A 20558-nucleotide genomic window follows, 5' to 3' on the forward strand; every position below is an offset into this window, starting at 1 on the left:
GATAGAATTTAAAAAAAAAACATCCAGTTTACCAGTTCTTTTCGTACTGCTATTATTCGTTTATATTTTGCCAAAAAATGCAATCTATGCAAATATTAATTATCCGTGAGACCATATGAAAATGTTTATTTTGTGTTTAATTTAGTCTTAATAATATTTGACTTGCAAAATTAGATATTTGAATAAGTCAATGCCATTTAATTCATTTTATATGTGTCTAAGCATTTAGAGGGGCGTTCAATAATGAGAATCAAATTCAAATTCCTTGGAACCAAAAGGAAAAATTCTCGCTTGTAAATCTGGAATAGTGATTAGATTAAAAAGAAAGAATTAGAATTTTTTTTGTTTTTTTAGACATCTACTTCTATCTATTCTTCTATTCAGTTATACAGTATCTGCGCTTAAAAAATTCAGTACGGAACAGGTTAACCAAGATGAACCGGATAATTTATGTCCGAATGATCCACCGTTGCACACTGGTGCGTCGAATTTAAACGTGGAAGAACATCCACCAAAGTTGATTGACTCTGGTGGTCCAACAATGGAAGTTGAAAAATTGTTTTAGCAGATCGCCGTGTCACAGATTTTTTTATAGACGCAGAAATAACGATTTTTTTAACTGCGTACAATTTTACACGAATGCGATGAAATAAGCTACCGCGCTGTGTTCCCGGAATGCTGAAAGATGCACAAAACAAATGAGACTGGACATTTCTCGAACATCTTTGGAACTTAATCAACAAGATCCTGAACACTTCTTTGCTCAATTTATGAAGGAAACTACATCATAATGATGCAGAAACAAAATTTAGTTTATGAACTGAAAGAGACCATCGTTTCCAATCCCAGAAATAAAAATGGGGGCTGGTTGTGCGGAAAGATCGTAGGCTCTCTTATCTGTGACAGTAAAGTGACTACCACTTTTCTATTCTATATGTAGTATGCAAAAAGGCGACTATATTAAAAAGTAAAATAAGATTTAATAAAAGTTACGAGCAACAAACGCGTTCTGGCTTTTATTGAAAGCCCTACCTATGTAGCGCTTGTAAAGGAATCATAAATGTAACGGTCTGTAAATTTCTGACAAAAGAAACCGTCTCCTTTTTTGGATAATTTACCCGAAAGGATCGAGACGAGATCGAAGGCGATACCTGTTGTAAGGCTAAACTGCTTATATCTTATGCTATAGTAATAAATTTACAATTTTCATATCTATACTAATATGATGAAGAGAATGTAATTGTGTTTTTGTATGTATTCAAATTCTATTTTAATAATTGTTTCACCAGTAGGCAATGGTATAATATTATCACTGAGTGCTACGTAGGTGAACTAAAAGCTTTGCACTTCTAGCTAATCGGAACTATTTGAATTTCGAATGTTATATTTTTTTTAAACGTTGCAACCTTCTTAGTAGTAAAAAAAAACAATTGGCGGGAAATCATTTGTCAATTGTTTATCACGCAAAGTTCTACGTACGCAAAGAAAATGGAATTTAAATTAAGTCGAAAAGATTTTGGAGCGATTATTTTTTATGATTTTAAAAGTTCTCTCTCGCTGCTAGACTGTGCCGCTCGTCTTCAAAATGCTTTTGGGAAAGAAGCACCTTGCTTGGGCACCGTGAGGCGATGGTTTGCTGAGAGGTCGGGTTTCTTTACACGACGAATTGGATGAATTTTATATAAAAATAATTGGGGATCCATTGCTGTAGTGTAAATATAAGCAAATATCGTAGCTAATTTTGTTTTGCAACAGTTCATTGTTGAATAAGCTAAGTATTACATTCATTACTTCTTATTACTATTCAAATCAGTCTGAACGAAGATTGGTCGAGCTCTGTATAACAAAGTCATTTCATGCGCTGATTTTTCTTTAAATGTATGCGGATGATATTTTGATGCATTTATTTTGTATTTATCACGATATCGGCTTGGCATAACTGGTTTTTTGCTCATTGAAAATGTCATTCATCTGAAGTCGCAAGATTCCGTGATCGTAGAAATAGTCCTCTCTATAATATGTCTCAACTTAAACTCAGGGAAAATATAGTAATAAACCGTTTAAAACGTATCTCTCGAATAATAAAAAAATCCTAATTCCATTGAACGAAATGTAGGTACTCATGCAACATTGTATAGTTTTGAGTAAGTAATGTACAGTTATGTTGGTAAAGTCTCACCAAAGATGGAGCATTACGGTACCTCGTATGGCCGGTAACGAGGTAACGGGACTTGTATGTGATGTGTCCACGATTGACGCTGATTCACTGCCTGACCTGAAATATTAATGCTGAGAGGATTTTGTTACGTGAGGTTTTACTTTCTATCGCGGATCGTTATCTGGTTAATCTCGATGAAATGTTCGAATTTTGGATTTCGAGAGGTATTTTTAAAGGCTTTATGTATCTGCCTATTGACCAAGGCTACGCGAATCGTTATATATTATTATTTATTTCTGAGAAAATAATTGAAACGGGACAGGAACGAGAAAATAATTGGACAGAAATTATCGACGATGCGGGACTCAAAACCGTACAAACAGTTAAAAAAAGTATATTCAAACCTAATCCCTACATAGAAACCTTAATTCATTATAATGAAGAAAATAAAATAAAAAATATTATACTTAATAAAAAAAAATTATGATAATTTCCAACTACAATCAAATTTTACCGAACACACTATCGAGAAATGAGGTAAATCACTATGTTACTGCCTTTGTATAACGGCACTCGGTACAGGTAGTAGTTAAGTTGATTTAATGGCAACTAATGATCATGACACCGATTTGTGTCAATTACCTATTAGGACATACAAAACGTCAGCCTTGCAGAGAAGCAAGTATCGAATTTGTTTTAATTTATTCTTTGCCAGTGAATGGATGCAGATAACGAAAAAAGTATTAAGTAATTTTCGGGTGATTGTTGTATAAATAGATTTCGGAAGGGCAATAAAATACCATTCGAAACGAGTGTTATATTTGTTCGGCAAGATAATGAGCAGAAGTGATCACCAAGTGAACCCATTGTTTGTCATTTGGTGGGTAGTACTAAAAATTATTTTAAACCGAAATATTATAGTACAGTTATTACTTTGTTAAGGAAATGAACATTGAACAATGCTGGTAATTAACAAAGGTGTGGGAGATTTATGGCATTGAAAGCCGTATTTTGTTGCTTTGTTTAAAAAATAATAATAATAAACGTTACAGTAAACACTGTAAACTACGCCGAGGAAGCAATTGCAAATTGCGAAGATACATATAAAAATTGCGTCGTTACGCGCCACATATTATTAGAAATCAGTACCTACGTAATTAAGTTGTCACGTTTCGTTATGCAAACATTATATTATTTATAAATAAGTAATTCTTATTTATATATAAGGCTAAAAAGTTGCATGAACTCATGTTCTGTGCAACAAAGGAACATTAGAATTAGTATTTACAAATTGTGCCACGTTGAAGAGTTTAGGTTTTGCGCTGATTTATACGAGTATACCAAAATTTCATAGATTGTTTTCTACACGGTCCTCAGGATGATTTTAATCTGTAGTGTGTTAAACTTGTGTATATTATTCTAACTGATGCTTGAGTGACTTCGTCCGCGTAGATAAAGGGTTTTTTAAAAATAATAAATAAAAAATAAGTTTCGCTCCCGTTCCCAACACATTATATGAATCTTATTTCGAGGAAGATTGCAATGGTAAACTAAACCTACTATTGTTATAGTTATAGCTCATCGATGTGAAGACGTTCAGTTTTTCAAAAATCCCGCGGGAACCATTGATTTTTCCGGGATAAAATGTAGTCTATGTCCCTTCCCAAGCTCTTGTCTATCGCTGTACTAAATTTCATCAAAATCGGTTCACTAGCTCTGGTGTAAAGGCGTAATAAACAAACTTAAATTCACATTTATAATATTAGTAGGGATTAAAACGCTGATAACCAAATAACAGTAAGTAAGCCTTGCTTTTAAACTGCAGATAATTCTGGTTTATCTACGATATGGAACCAATAAAGGAAATGACATTTTGCCGCATTGTATTTATTCACCTATATAAATTTATTTAATAACTCCGATATTTGTACTTGAATGTCGCAGTTTGTGTTCTGGCACCACACCAAATGGCTCAAGGGAAGCCACGTATCACTTTTCAGACCCTTTGTCTGCCGATCGCTCCTAACTTTCTTTGTTCGCAAACTCCGCACTTGCTATATCTGTATTGCGTTTCATTTATATAATGAAAAGTATTTACATATCGTATTGCAATACATTTTATTGTCACTAAGTTTTATGCAAATATTTTTGTAATGATAACACTGTTTTCCAGTACTTTCCAGTTCTAATCAACATTTGTTTGCATGTAAATCATTTTAATATGTTGGTAGGCATTGCACAGATTATAAATAATCCTAATTCTCTTTTTACGTATTTTTAGGCGAGGGCATTGATCTACTCTTTACTATATAATAGATATGTTTGGGCGAGAGCCAAAATAAATTGCATACTGAACACTGGAAAAAAAGTAACTGTGATAAAGTATCTATATATATAAAAGAGAATGAATGTTTGTATGTTCCCTAATAACTCCTAAACTATTCTACCGATCTCAATGAAATTATTTGTAATAGATTCGTTGAAGCTCAAGGAAGGTTTACATATATAATTTATATGGCAAAACAACGTTTGCCAGGTCAGCTAGTAAGGACATAACATAGTTTTTAGTTCAATAAAGAATTTCTCTTTATAAATACAAATCGCTTATTTCGAAAACTAAATCTACTTAATAATAATTACTTATAGTATTAAAAAAATATATTAGTGACTATAGTGACAAAACAGTAATGGAATTTAATTATCTTCAGAATATAATTACCTTTAACAGTATTGCTGTTTGTGTGTATGTGTTTGTTAAGATTGTACCTTAAGTAGGCTTTCTGATTCCGTATAGGATAGATGCATCATATAGTTTGATAGAAGCTTTTTACCTCGAAGATATAGTGTTCTTATTCGTAATATTCATAATATTTTTAAAACACATTTTAAATTCGATGAGATGGGGACCTGTTATATTCTAGCATAATGCCGTCCATAAGCGCTTTGTAGTCGCAGAACCTGCTCACAATATCCTTTTATTAAAATAAATTTACAGTGAAAGCGTTGTCGCTGTATTCTGCAGTGTGTCAGATGTCTAGACATGCGTACATTCCCTTAGCTGCAGTCTGCATATTAGCCTCACCAGACTGCATTTTTCACTCTAGCATTAATTCATCCAAGTTCAATCTCTCGTGTCTATATATCTAGATGCATCAGATAGTTTGATAGAAGCTTTTTACCTCGAAGATAGAATGTTCTCATTCGTAATATTCATAATATTTTTAAAACAATTTAAATTCTGAGATGGGGACCTGTTATATTCTAGCATAATACCGTCCGCAAGTAAAATTACCTCAATTCAGTCGGACATAGTTGTTTCTTTGTCTCGGCGTCCAGAATGTTCCGGCTAATGAGCGCTTTGTGGTCGCAGAACCTGCGCACAATATCCTTTATTATTAAAATAAATTTACAGTGAAAGCGTTGTCGCTGTATTCTGCAGTGTGGCAGACGTCTAGACATGCGTACATTCCCTTAGCTGCAGTCTGCACATTAGCCTCACCAGACTGCATTTTTCACTCTTGCATTAATTCATCCAAGTTCGATCTCTCGTGTCTGCAAAGTTTCCAATTTAGTTTTAACAACAGGGACATAGATTTTATTTAGTTTTTCTTCTTTATCTTTTCTGGAAAGTGTTATTTAGTCACGACGCAAATTTCAAAAATTTTAAAACTCATTCGATGTATTCTTAAAGCTATGACGTAATATGAACGCATAATATAATATACCCCATAATCGATGATGAAAATTATATAAATAGATTGTAAAATATTGTTTTTTTTTTAAAAGGAAGAATTAAACAAAATAAAAAAAAATCTGTTTGTACCTACCGAAACCTTAACCGGTAAGCGTTTTTATTGGTATTCAAGGCTTGTAATAAAATAAACTATCTGCGATACGATATAACATATTTATTTGTACCTTTGTACATAAGCCAAAATAGTTATTAATATACAGTAAAAAAACTATTATACGCGTTATATGTAATAGCTCAATTTCAGAATTCTCAGAACCTCGAGCATATAATTAAAAAATTATAAAGAATAATTAAAGTAGTTACCATTATCGTAGATAAATAGGGATAATAACAATAAAAAATGCCGTATCAACTGTATTTTCGCCTTTAAATATAAAGAATATGGCGTAAGTACGACAAAATGGCTGCTATGCAAATAGAAATAAATCTTTTACAAATATAATTAAAAATTACATAGTGAATATATCTTGTACAATAGTACCAACTTGACTGGGTTTCAATAATAGCCTCATCATGTCACAAGTTAAGTGAGAAAGAGAGAGAACATTTGATCTTAAATTGACCTCAGAAGCCATCATCAACGTTAATGGTTCAAATAATTAAAAACAAATTTAAACCTGTAATATAAATTGTTTATTTTCACACGGCTGTCCTGGTTCAATTCTAACTGTGAGGCCTTCGTTACGGGTCATAGCTGTTGGTCTAATTTGGAGTAATCTCGTGACTGAAGTATAGTATTTGTATGAAAACATTGGACTATTACCGATAACGTAACCTGCTTTAGCAACGATAACGCGACTGACCCATTTACCATGGCTTAGTTGGATACAATTAAGTTTTAGTTAAGCTTACAACAACAGTTTATAATATATATTTTTTTCAATATATTAATTAATCGCTTACATGTCCGCATGGAATTCGGTTAAATGTATAAAAACTTGGGATCGTTTATCTCCTTGCCCATTTAAGGCTCTTCACACGTGGCCTATACGAGATGTACATAATAGCACGATACATCTCATTACATCTTTCCGTAGAAATCAACAGAAGACCACACACGACACCTATAATGTACATTTTCACATCTTCATATCTTAAGATACTGAGCGATACGAAAATATACATTTATATTTCGATACATCTTTAAAAATCTCAAAACAAAGTCGAGTCTGTTGTTGTGTGTGTATACATTAAGATAATTTAAAGCTATACATCCCGGAATGTAATGTACAATACATTATAGCTGCCGTGTGTGAAGCCCTTTAGACTACAGAAAGAATGACACAAACAGACAAGCAAAGTTTATTTTGCTTTTATCATAATACAAGCTGACCCGGCAAACGTTGTTTTGCCATATAAAGTATAATTCACGCGATAGTTTTATAAGTAATAAAATATTGCCTATATTATAGCCTGTACATCCTTTTGTTCTATTGTCAATAGTTTTTGCAGCGCACGCAAAAATAGGTTTTCGATTTTACACCTTGTGTTACAAAATAGCAATTTTATTACGGATCCCTAATTTTGAAAAAAAAAACATAGCCTATAGCCTTCCTCGATAAATGGACTACCCAACACTGAAAGAATCATTCAAATCGGACCAGTAGTACCAGAGATTAGCGCGTTCAAACAAACAAACAAACAAAGAAACAAACAAACACTGCAGCTTTGTAATATTAGTATAGATTAGTAAAGGTTCAATCGTTGCTTATTATTCTAGAGCTTGCAATTGGGTTTTTGTGTGATAGATGACGGCTATAATCTTGTAAAAATAGGGAGATCCACTACGTTTTATAAGCAACTGTTCACTTTCAAACTTCGCCGGATTATACTTCGTGGCCAATCGCGATACTGTAAATACTACTATTCAAACTTATGTCAAATCACTTTCATACTTAACTAAATTTCAATTTTTACTTCTCATCTCCTCCATTTTAATGCTCTTTGGTGCGGGGTGCCGTTGCCCGTATTATGTTGTGCATTCTATATTGACACTAAATGTTACACGGTTAATGTCACTGTCCACGTCGTGACATTGACAATGAAAATTAACACCAATATTTTATTTCGGGCTAAACATCACAGCAATTGCTAAAATATTAAGGGCGGATTTGACCAAAATTTAGTAAGTTTTTACTCGCGAGTAACTTCTGCTATTCTAAGATTAAATTTTGCATTTCACTAACCACTAACCTAAGCATAATATAACTTTAATAATAATAATTTTTATTTACACAGAAGATTTTGGCGGTATAAAAGCTTAATCTGAGGATAACAGTTGTCAGAGCTGAGATGTCACTTGTCACCTAAAGGACGAATAAAAATAAACAAGCTGTCAACATTTGACATATCACTCTATTATCATAAAAATGTAATTGTCATGGCATTTCTTGTCACGTTAGAAGAAACAATGGAATATTAATTTTTGTCGGTTTACAAATTCGTTCACTCTTTGTTCATCATTAACTTAAACCATAGTACACCAATACCGAAATAGCGCACTCCGTAAGTACTTTGGATAGATTCAAGAGAGTAAAATAATCCCCGTATAGTTATCCTCGCGTAACATCGTGTTTGGTCGAAAGCGGTACAAGGTACAAGCGGTACAAGGTACAAGCGGTACAAGGTACAAGTAGAATGTATTGTTACTGTTTACTAATCTACTTAAGGTACCTGCTTGTCGAGATAAATTTAATTTATAAATAGGTATTTATAATTTTTAACGGAATACTAATCCCTTCTCTTGAATTTCCGAAGCTAACTCGAACTATGTTTCGTATACTAGCTAGAAAGAATTCATAATGTACATATTCGTGATTTATTATATTCTGTTTTCTTTTTATAGAAATTAAAGGTTGCCAAGCACCTCAAAAGTTTTTAACGAGCCTTAATTATATACATACCATTGTTTTTTTTTTATGGTTGTACTTTTCCGAGAAACATTCTTCTCTCGAGCCGAAGATATTGGTAATTCTATTGTAGTTGGTCACAATGGCCTCAGGCGTCAATTCTTCCCGGTTTTTCGTTCTCCTCAGTTCATTGAAGAGTGTTTCATTGTATTAAAAATATTCCTAAAGGTTTTAGCTTACTTAAATCATTTCTCCTTAAAGAATTGGTTTTAACTGCATACGAGTACTCTTATTTGTACGAGAGCTGTTATTTGTGGTGACTTTTCGTTGACTTATTCGTCAACATGGTCACGTTGATGATGATAATTTTTTTGTAAGGTCAATGAAATGGGATTAAGTATTTTGATTAAATACCTAATACGGATTATAATTATGTACAAAAAACACATTGCTATGTTTATATCTAAAAAAACATGATTATATTATGTTTATAGTATTAGGGGGAACGGCCGATATACCTAGGGTTGTCACAAACTTTTGCATAAGCAAAATAATAAAAATATATTACTTATTTGTTGATAGTAGGCCCGCGATAACGTATGTGTGGTATATTTATTTGTAAATCTGATAATCGGATTCTATTCACAAGTTTATGGGTTTTCTATGTGGCCATCAACCCTTTTAAATTTTCTAAAATTGGTTCAGCCGTTTTGGAGAACAGCTGGAACAAACAGACATATGTATAACATCATGGTCTGATGTAATTTAATTAAGACTTTAGGTTGGAAATTAATTGTAATCGGTTTGGATTACCTAAATAAATAAATTAATGGGTTAAATAACCAACGTCCACAAATGCATTACTTAATCATTAAGTTCGAAATGGAAGTTTCGTTTCAAATTTTACTCTAAAAAATACGACTGTAAAGATTGTTTTAAAAGTTAATTTGGTTAATTAGTAGGTTAATAATTAAATTTAACAATTACTATCTTCATATTTTTATAAAACAAACAATATGTAGTTATTAAAAATACGGTGACAGCCCTGTCAGTATAGTTCTTAACCTATGTGTACTACTATAAAGTTTAATAATTTAATTTTACATTAGCCTAGCATTGTACTAATCTGATTATTAATTATAGCTTATTAAATTAATATGTAAACAGATTGCAGCGAGGCTCATTTACATTAAGGCGAAATTCCGGAGTTTTTTTTAATTAAATATTAATTTATCAATTCCCATTACATTCTAAAATCGTTCTGCTCTGAGTCTCGTTGTCGCGCCGGCACAGATTTCTGAGCGACGCGTGCTTGTTTTTACCGCTAATTCTTATTTTATTGCAATTACAGATCATTAAATTGATCTAGTGCGTTGTGAACCTTATTTGTATGATTCTTACCATCAAAAGTATATTTAAAGATTTATAATGGGTAATTAACTATCGCCGAGAAATTAAACATTTTTCATATGATGTACGATGAATAAAAAAACCTGCAAGCGACATCTTGCAACCGCCTCAGCTTACAAAGACTGCCCCTAGTGTATTTAAATTATTTTATTAAAGTTTCCCGTACTGTAAAAGCATAACTCGTTAACCTCATTCTACCAGTGGGAGGCTCCTTTGCACAGGATGCCGGCTAGATTATGGGTACCACAACGGCGCCTATTACTGCCGTGAAGCAGTAATGTGTAAATATTACTGTGTTTCTTACATAACACATTACGTACATACGTCACATCTTATGTCTCAAGGTAAATAGCGCAATTGTAGTGCCGCTCAGAATTTTTGGGCTTTTCAAGAATCCTGAGCGGCACTGCATTGTAATGGGTAGGGCGTATCAATTACCACCAGCTGAACGTACTGCTCGTCTCGTCCGTTATTTTCATTAAAAAAATAATTTCTATGTATTCATTTTACTTGTCAACTAGAACACATTTATTCTATATACAACGCAAAAGTGTTCTTGTTGCGTCGAAGCATACGCTCGTGGCCTATGTCTGGCTCTCCTGCTCTGCCCTTCAAAATCTGTACTGTGCTGTGCTGTGTCACCTGCGTCTCAGCATACGCTTAGCCTTAATATCTCGTGTCTCAAGGTGACAAGGGCATTTTCACTGCCGCTCAGAATTTTGAGTTTAATCAAGAATCCTAAGCGGCAATGTCTTACTCGTCTCGTCACTTTTATCTGAAAAAATTTCTCTACTAGGACACGAAAATGTTGGGAGGTTTTTTTTTATGTAAAAGGAGGACAAACGAGGAACGCTTTTATGATTCCTCTGGTGTTAAGTGACCACCGGCGCCCACATTCTCTTGCAACACCAGAGGGATCATAGGAGCGCTGCCGGCCTTAAAGAAAGGTGTACGCGCTTTGTTTTAAAGTACCCATGTCGTATCGTCCCGGAAACAACGCGCAAGGAAGCTCATTTCACACAGCTTTGTGCGTGGAAGAAAGCTTCTTGAAAACCGCACTGTGAAAGACACATATACAGATATCCAGACATATCGTAACTTGTGGCGTGCGTGGGAAGATGGAATTCGGCGGCAGGAATCAGGTGAAACAGCTCTTCGGAACACTCCCCTTTTTTTTCACCTTCCTCCCACTTTTGTTTACATAATGATTGTTTTTATCACTATAGTCATTTTATTTGTGAATACATAGACAAAATTTATTGTATATCGTGTTATAGCACCCATATACTATTATGAAAGTGTACTAAATAGTTAGAATTATATTTTATTATAGCGCTCAATTTTACGTCTGTGACGACCTTAATTGTGGGTGAATTGTATTTGTCTTTTCAAACATCCGGTCCTAGATTAACAAGATGTGCTCTTTGTGAACTGTAAAAATAATTTATAACGTTATAAAGTACAGTTACACAACATTGTTCTAACCGACTCAAACACAAGAGTGTTTACTGTAATTAATATCCTTTCACGACGCATCAGCTAAGTACAAAATTCGACTTTATAACGACGATAGAATAACGCTGAATATCGCATACTTGATACCTAACGTTATTCACGATACAAGAAAAAAGGTTCTGCTTTGCTGAGCAAAAATAACTCTATTTTTACTTGATATTGTTATAATGTGTGTCAGGAGAACTGCACAGTTTTGATTAAATTTTTAATTAAAGTATGTTAATGATAAACCTGGAAAGTAAAACTCAGAAACCGTTGAATAAGCAGCTTCTACAGTGAAGAAGAACGGTTTATTTTGATTCCAAGTATATTAAAATCTGCTCAAACTCACCGCTCGTTTACATCGAAAACAATTAATATGTACGTATATCTGGTAAAGAGATGACTTCTCTTTACCAGATATACGTACATATTAACTGACAGGTGAAACACAGTTCATACTAGTTTAGCTGTCCTTGCTCCCTGTTTTGTATGTAAATAATTAATAAAATAATTTAGAAACATATTTTTAACTTGAAATACTATTATTTATTATGTTTGGGAATAAAAAGTTATTAAATATGATAGAGATTTTCATATACAAATTTTGTTATTAATTCAAGTTGTCTAAAAAGATTTTACAAACATATTTTCTTATTTGCTCAGACTACGATCTCAATGAATAACTGGTAGGCTCTTGTACGGGGTATAGATAGGTACCACAGCGGCGCCTTCTTCTCAAATCAAGTGATAGTGTGCCAGTACCAATGAGGTTTTATACTGTAGGTAATAAACCATAAATTTAGTATACTAGCGTAATAGAGAAACACTCTCCTCATTACGGTGAGACTAAATTTAAAATGTTCATGTGTGCTGCTAGTTTTACAGATGTGTTACGGCCGCCCAATATACTACAGATAGAGATAAATTACTACCTTCTACTGTCAGTAACTAGCTATCATTAATCTGAAGCTGTCCCAATATACCCGATAAGTCATTCTTATCGCCTTATATTGGGACGCGTGAATTGCAATTTCCATACAAACTTCTATCGCTGGTAAGCTATACGTCGTCCCATTGACAGCGTGTACGGATAGGGTGAGTTACCGTCGATAAGTTTATTGGTACAGAAAAGTCAACGATAGTTACGATTTTTATCTCAAGTAATAGATAGACTGAATATTGGGAACGGCCGTTAGTGAGTTAGTGAATTGTGTATTATTTTGGTTTTGGTCAATCCCTATGACAAATATTTATAAATGGCGTCATGTACATGTATACAATATCTTAATTTCAAACACATATTTTCTTAAATGATTATAATCTCAAGAATATAGAGTGTTTACTGCGTATATAAAATGCAATATTTAGTATTTTAGTGCATATGTTCTAAGAAAATAAACATCACGAAAGTAGTATTGAAAAATCAGAAATTACGCGTGAAATGTTTCTTTAGTTGACTTATTGCTATATGTAACAACACAATCTAATACAGAACACGACACCATTATATTTTTAATTAATTTCCGTTAAAATGCAGAACAATAACGATAAAAACACTAAAAATAAAACACGGTCCAACTTGACAGGAGACTGGAAATCAGGGGCGTGCATTGGCAACGTAGGAAATATTTTATGAGCGGGTGTTCAATAGAAGTTTAGTTACAAAATAACGGAACCAAATTAAACTAAATTAACTTTAACACTATATTTATTTAGGTTCATAACGAGGTAGGCACTGCCTTATTGCCTATATGATATACACGCCCCTGCTGGAAATGGACACTAAATTCCTTCAAAACGGTTTCATCCATTCCGTCTATTTCTCACACCTAGGTTTTTATGTAAGAATAAGTTATCTCACTTTCACACAGGGTTCGTCTATTACGATAGTATACTATGCTTATGATATAGATTAATTATAAATATCGCCGAAATATGGAACATGCCACTTATTACAATATAATAAGCTTCAACTGCTATATCCATACATGGCCGCATTTACTCCAGTTAAACAAGAACAGCCGTTTTTAATAAGCCGTTTTTAATCCTTAGTTTAACTAACTAGAGGTAAGACAAATCTATTCTTTTACGCTTACTTACATTTCAATAACCTATCGACAAAGCATTGAACTATATTCGACGTAACTGTAACATGGATAGATAAGATCTTGTCATTAAATGGTGACAGCAATGTATCCGTAACGAGAGATACGGTTCGATTCGGTCAGTGACAGTTGACACACGGCTAAGGACAAATGTATGCTTACATTGTCTTTGCACACTTTTGCCGTTCCGTTATCAGTCTGCGAATGATATGTCCTTATAGTATTTATTTATATATTTATTTATTATAGATAGTATATATATAGGACGTCATTAGGCAGTTATTTATTTTATTAGGCTATTTGTTTCGGTTGGAAGGGGAACGTAGCTAGTGAAATTACTGGGGAGAATATGGATTCACTAACAAATGGAATCCTGCCATTCGTTTGGGTATTCAAATTTAAACAATACAATTGCAAGAAATGATAATGTGTTTGCCCATATTGTGTTAATCCGTTTTAATTGCTGAGCACTGGCATGGGTTGATAGAAAAGGGTTGGAACCTATGAGTAAATGACATTAAAATATTATATGCGTGTTCCAAGTCACGAAAAGTTTACATGAGTCATAAGAATTGATTCAACTATTTCCGCAATTATATTAAATAGTTCTAAATAGGTATTGCAACAATTTTTATAATACTTTTTTCTGTAGTACACGTTCCTTTCTTTTATTAAGCTTACAAATATTTGAATTTTCTGAGGATTTTTATAATTATTAACGATATTTCGACATATTTAAATGAGAACCCCTTTACAGGGTAAAGGTCTTCTTCATTGTTCTGCATTGTTTTTGTATTTCGTCTCTAATTTCCATTTTGCCTCCAATTATGTGTTCCTTATGTCTGTCTGTTGAAACAAAGTATAAAATCGTCGTATACTTTTATCCTGTACCCTGATCTTTTCATTTCTGACGATCCGATAGTGTCGTATTTAATATTGTCACATTCTATATTCTCGTTCTTAAGTTCTATGAATTTGGCCGGGCTTGTATATTTGTTTGTGCCATTGTGGAGATAAATTTTATTTTCCTAATTGCTTAAAATATTTCAACGTGTCTTTCGTAGTATTGGAGGGTTGCAATCAAGAGATGAACCGGTTTCATCCTTCTTCCCCGCCCGCGGTGACCAGCCGTATTTTGTTTTTGAATGCTAGAATGTTCGCAATCATTTCTTTCTCTATTTTTTTTATTTATTGCTCCAACAGGGCGAGCACCAATATATTATATTTGCTTAAAAACTAACACAGATATATCTTTTTAGGTGACAACCCAATTATGAGATTAAGTAACAAGTATTTGTGTATAAAGGCTATAATTTTATTACTCAATACGATAACTAAATTGGTTTGGAACCAGAACTGCCTTGAACTCAGCTAAGCTGAATAAATGTCTAATTTTTAGCAAATGGCGCGTAAAATAGGTGGGTCGTCGAACTCTTGACTGATATTGTTAAGCTTCTCTGAATAAACTGTTTTATTTCGTACACGGATAAACTGCGAATTAGTCACGGGGAACTATGACTCAGTGTATTTATAATTGGCGGACTGTCAGTACTAACAAATCACAGCTCAATTATGTATGGGCTACTAAATAACTACTAATGTTGTAAAGAACGTGAAAATTGTACGAGTAAAATACGTGGGCCATAGAAGTTGAAGTTTGAAAGTTTCTGGACTGGCCATTTCTATTTAAAAAGCAATTTTAAAAATGGAACGATCCGAGAGTAGATTACATTGTAGTTATTGTGATTTGGGGCATAGTTTTAAAAATTGTGTGGCAACAGTGCAATGAAATTAATTCGAGAACATAATATTTTTTTATGATTTAAGCTATAGCTGAACTGAACAAGAAAATTTCCAGACACTTGAATTGGCATTTAATGATAAAGCTCCATACCGTAGCTCTGCTTATTTATGGTTCAGTGAATTCAGACATGTACGTCATCTCTCTGACGATTGTCGTGAAGTTGTCCTGTTGACTGCTGTTACTGAAAAAGTTGATACCGTACGACAATTATTGATTGAAACTAATAAAATAACATGTTAGCAAATTTATTAGGTATTGGTGCAAAAGACTTCGCATGTGCACCTGAAGGCATGGAAGCTTTGCACTCGATGGATTCAATATGTATATAATATTTTTTGATGAAACCTGGATATATTATTCTGAACCATAAGAATAAGCCAATGGGCGGAATGAGCTTTTCTTTTGACCATTTGCCTGTTAAGAAAAGTTGTCGACGCATTCATATAAAAATGGTTGCGTTTTGCGGCAAATCGAGACAGAACAAGATCCCAGAAAATGTTCCAAACAAAGGATAACGTTATTCAAATGAATTGTTAAAAAACGTTTGTGTGGTAAAGGTTACTATAGCATAAATGACTTTCTTAATGATACCACAGATTGGGGTTGGAGCGACCGCCCTCAGGCTATTAAATAGTAAGTTTAATTGTACAATATTACTTTGTAAACATAGGTATTTTTTCGATGATAAAAAAAGCCCACAAATGATGTCGAATATAAATATTTGAATTTGAGTATTGCTTGAAATCCAAATAACAGTTACTGGGTTGGTATGTATACACGTGCTTGGCTAGAGTTTTCAGGAAGTCGTCCTTCATCACAAAAACGCGTTCTCACTTTCACTAAGGATTTTCTGAACGCCTAAAATATAGAATTGATGACGCGATCATATAGTCTTGACATTGATTTCTTTATATCCTAAATTATAGATAAGCTAAGAGATATACGATTTACAAGCCCTGGAGGCAGTAAATGCGTTCCATGGCCAGTCAAGACGCCAGGTTCTTAAGGCTTTATGCAATGGTTCCATAAAATGTAAAAATTTGTAACATTGAAGGAATATGCTTTTGTAAAACAATAAATATATCAAAAACATAACATGTAGCATTATTAATGGGAATCCAGAAACTAGCAGTGCCTTTTGCATAATCGCAAAAAAATAAGTACATACAAACATTTAGTACGTTATTAATTACAGTATCCTCAGCGCACATCCAATAATTATTAACAATGCTGTAAATTATACTTTTCAAACGCTGTTGATAGAAATGTTCCATACAATTGTGCCAATCTCCCAGGAAGGCAGGGGCTAAATGGGGTAACATTTGCCTCGGTCCTGACACACCCGTTTGTCTTCTTGCTCTCGCATTAAAATTTGATGTATGTACTCTTTCTCTCTTGAACTGATCTCTTTTCAGTACTTTTCCCTTCTATCAGATATGTTCTAGGTTAAAAGACACATAAGGCTACATGTAAACGTAGAATAGAATAGACACATTGACACTTCCTATGGCTGTCCCCAGAAAACGTCCTCCTGCAAAGGTCATGAACCCGTTTATTTTTAGTTAAATTACACTTCTTTTACTGTAATTTAATTGTTAAGAGCCAAGAGCTGATTATCATCGCAATTGAACCTTACGTTAAGGATGTAAGGTGTAAGTTTATTATGTTGATGCGGACACTTTTAATCGTAAATTTTGTATGGACTCTTGTATCTAGGATCATATATCAATGACTTATTCAATCTGATCGTGGAATGTGCCTAGGTGGACTTTTCCCAGCACTTCCATTTACCTCCACATCGGCTCTATACATTTGTGCAGTCAATCACAGTGTTAATAATTTTCCTGTGTGGGGTTTGTTTGCACCGGTTGCTGGGTAGGCGGGCACATGAGAGAGTATTGTCAAACAGTTATATGCAAGCATTGTTGTGTTTTGGTTTCACAGTAAATTTAATCTACTTATGAGACTTAACATTCTATCCGCTAGTTGCAGAAAGCATCCTTAAAGTTAATGTTTCATTATATGACACGCTATTTTTGACTGTCAGAATGAAAAAGAAAGTGACAGCACGTGACGGTGTTATATTTAATGAAACATTAACTTTAAGGATGCTTTCTGCAACTACGGTATGTCTTAAAGCGACGAGAGCGTTTGCGATGCCGCACAGAATTTTGGGTTTTAAATAATCCTGAGCGGCACTGCGTTGTGGTAGGCCAGGGTGTATCACTTACCCATCTACGTCGTCACGTCACTCCTTATCGCACATGACCAAACCACCTTAATGTTTAAGGCATTTATTTCTTATCTTTAATTCCTTTTTTAATCTAATAATTGAAGTCTTATATAACTTAAAATCCATAATCAACTTTTAATCGTTATTTTATTTTAGTTTATATTATGTTATTAGTTAGTAATAATAAGTTTGTAAGTAGTTAAATGTCACAGCAGCAACTATGAATGTTGTGTACATCTGTTACTGGTACTCACATCAGTTATTTAATTACTTATAATATTATATTATGTAATTGTTAAGAATAAATATATACCCCCTTATTCATAATGGTCCGCTAAATTTAAACAGCCGCTAAGGAGTGTTTTTTCTCATTCTGACTTAGGTCAATAGAAGAAGACAGAGTGAGAATTAGCAATGCTTTAAGTTAGCAGACTATTATGAATAAGGGGGATAATGTTTAGCAAAATTTTAGGAACTACATTTTTGCCAACTACATCGCTCTCTGCAAATCAAGTAGTCTTAAAATTATAACTCATTGACCATTGTTACATATCGGTAGACTGATCATAAGATACATAATAGCTTTAAGGGTAAATGTATACACTTCTACAATAAAGTCCCAGCCACTGTTCAGGCATTATCTATGAATAAATTTAAATGTTTTATAAAAAAATGGCTCTGTCGTAAATCCTATTACTCCACTGCTGAATATCTAAATGATCGGACAGCCTGGGACTAGATTGTGATTATTTTATAGCGACTGTACAATATTGTGTATTTTTATTGAAAAGAGCGCAAAAAAAAGAATGCTGGGAGAGTTTCTTGCGCCGCTTCTTCTCTCTCAGAGCGCCATTTGTTTCCGAAGCGGTAGTAGTATCTAGTAGTATAAGAAATGACATCAAAAAGAATTCTAAAGGAATCAATTTTGAGAAAATAAATGCCTTTTATGCCTTTTAATACATTAAATTAAATTAGTTAACATTTAAGTTATTTACTTTTGAGTTCACTGGCTAAAATAAATTTTGCTGTATATAATAATACATTTATCGTGACGTCACTAACGGCCGTTCCCAATATTCTATCTATAGATAGAGATAAATTACTACCTTCTACTGTCAGTAAGTATATACTCGATAAGTCATTCTTATCGCCTTATATTGGAACGCGTGAATTGCAAATTCCCTACAACTTGCTCGTCCCATTGACAGACAGCGATGTACGGATAAGGTGAGTTACCGTCGATAAGGTTATTGGGACAAAAAAGTCAACGATAATTTTGATTTTTATCTCAAGTAAGAGATAGACTGAATATTGGGAGCCGTAATTGGCCCAACGGATGACCAGCGTTGGTTTTCAAACCAGCAAACATTCTGAGTTGGGACGATTTTTGTAACGTACTCGTATGGTATAAATGTTTCAGTTTTCATCAGCGGTGGATTTACACTAGGGGCAGTTGGGGCAAGTGCCCAGGGCGGCAAAATTTTTACGGCGGCAAAATTTTGAAAGGGAAAAAATTTTATTTTGTCTTATCAAGATTGCTCATTATAATTAATTCTTTTTTTTAATCAACCAATTCGCAATTCGAAAAGTCAGACGTGTTTGCCTGTGAAAAAATTGATGTAATGTAATTATGAGTCACCCTTAGTGCCAAATTTTTTATTGTTAGAAAAAAACAATTATTTATTCATGTTATAGCTACATATAATAATAGAATATATTATTACCTACATATAATAAAGTTTCTGCAATAAATTAGTTATTTTAGTTTTAAAAAATAAAATGTAAAATTCCAGTATTGGGGCGGATTTTTTTCCGGTGCCCAGGGGCGGCATTAAGTTTAAATCCGGCCCTGGTTCTTTGTTTTGTCTCTTTAATAAGTTTAAGTCTTTTGTATATCATACCTACTATACGTATCAAATAGACATTTGTAGTTTCTTTCTTTCTAAAATTGTATGATAAGTGTGAAATTAGTATATAGGATCAGTAATTAATTTCATTGTAACTAAACAGCTGAGCTGGGCATGCCTCGAGGGCCTCCCACGGTTTCTAAATATATCTCGAGGACCACCTGCAAACTGGCTCTCTTACCGAGAAATCCATCACTGTAGTTTTACGCATACACAATTCCATAAATATCGTTTTGTTTATATACCTTTGGAATACTTTTTTAAATTCTCCGATGTATTTTTAAGCTTTATAAAATAAGTTATTCGTATGTATGTAACTGTATAAGTTTTTGCAATACTCTGCCGAACTATGTTCAATTATTTCTATAAATAGATTAAGCCATTATGTTTAAAGTAAATTGAGTTACAAGGTCTATCACAGCATAAAACAACTAATGAATCATGTTAACTGATCTAAGTATGCTTTGTTTGTTAACTTTGTGTATATACTTAATTAAATTTTTCTATTCTTAATTTTATTTATTATTACGTACTCAACTCGTGTTAGCAATCCGGACAAATCTTCATGATTTTTGGTTTGCTGTAGTATTTATGTAAATTTGTAAAGTTTTAAATAAATATATAAAAAAAAACTAATTAATGAATAAGGCAGCTTGGCAAATCCAACAAATTTAAAATCATGGAAATCAGTCCAGCCGTTCTCCAGTTATAAATGTTCAAACAACTTTATTGTGATCTCACTAATAAGTGTTATAAACGCAACGCAATAGTTTGTAAGAATAGATAGTAGGCACGAATGTACATAGGTTACTACTGAAATATACTCCTATTAACGTATATG

General features: G+C 33.4%; 1 protein-coding gene across 3 annotated transcripts in view; it reads left to right on the forward strand.

Annotated features, from left to right (window-relative positions):
- The window catches only part of LOC126972881 (protein yippee-like), a 73303-nt gene that overhangs the window by 13107 nt on the left and 39638 nt on the right, over positions 1 to 20558 (forward strand). The window lies entirely within an intron of this gene.

The sequence above is a fragment of the Leptidea sinapis genome, chromosome 27 (genome assembly GCF_905404315.1).
Source record: "Leptidea sinapis chromosome 27, ilLepSina1.1, whole genome shotgun sequence".
Lineage (NCBI taxonomy): Eukaryota > Metazoa > Arthropoda > Insecta > Lepidoptera > Pieridae > Leptidea > Leptidea sinapis.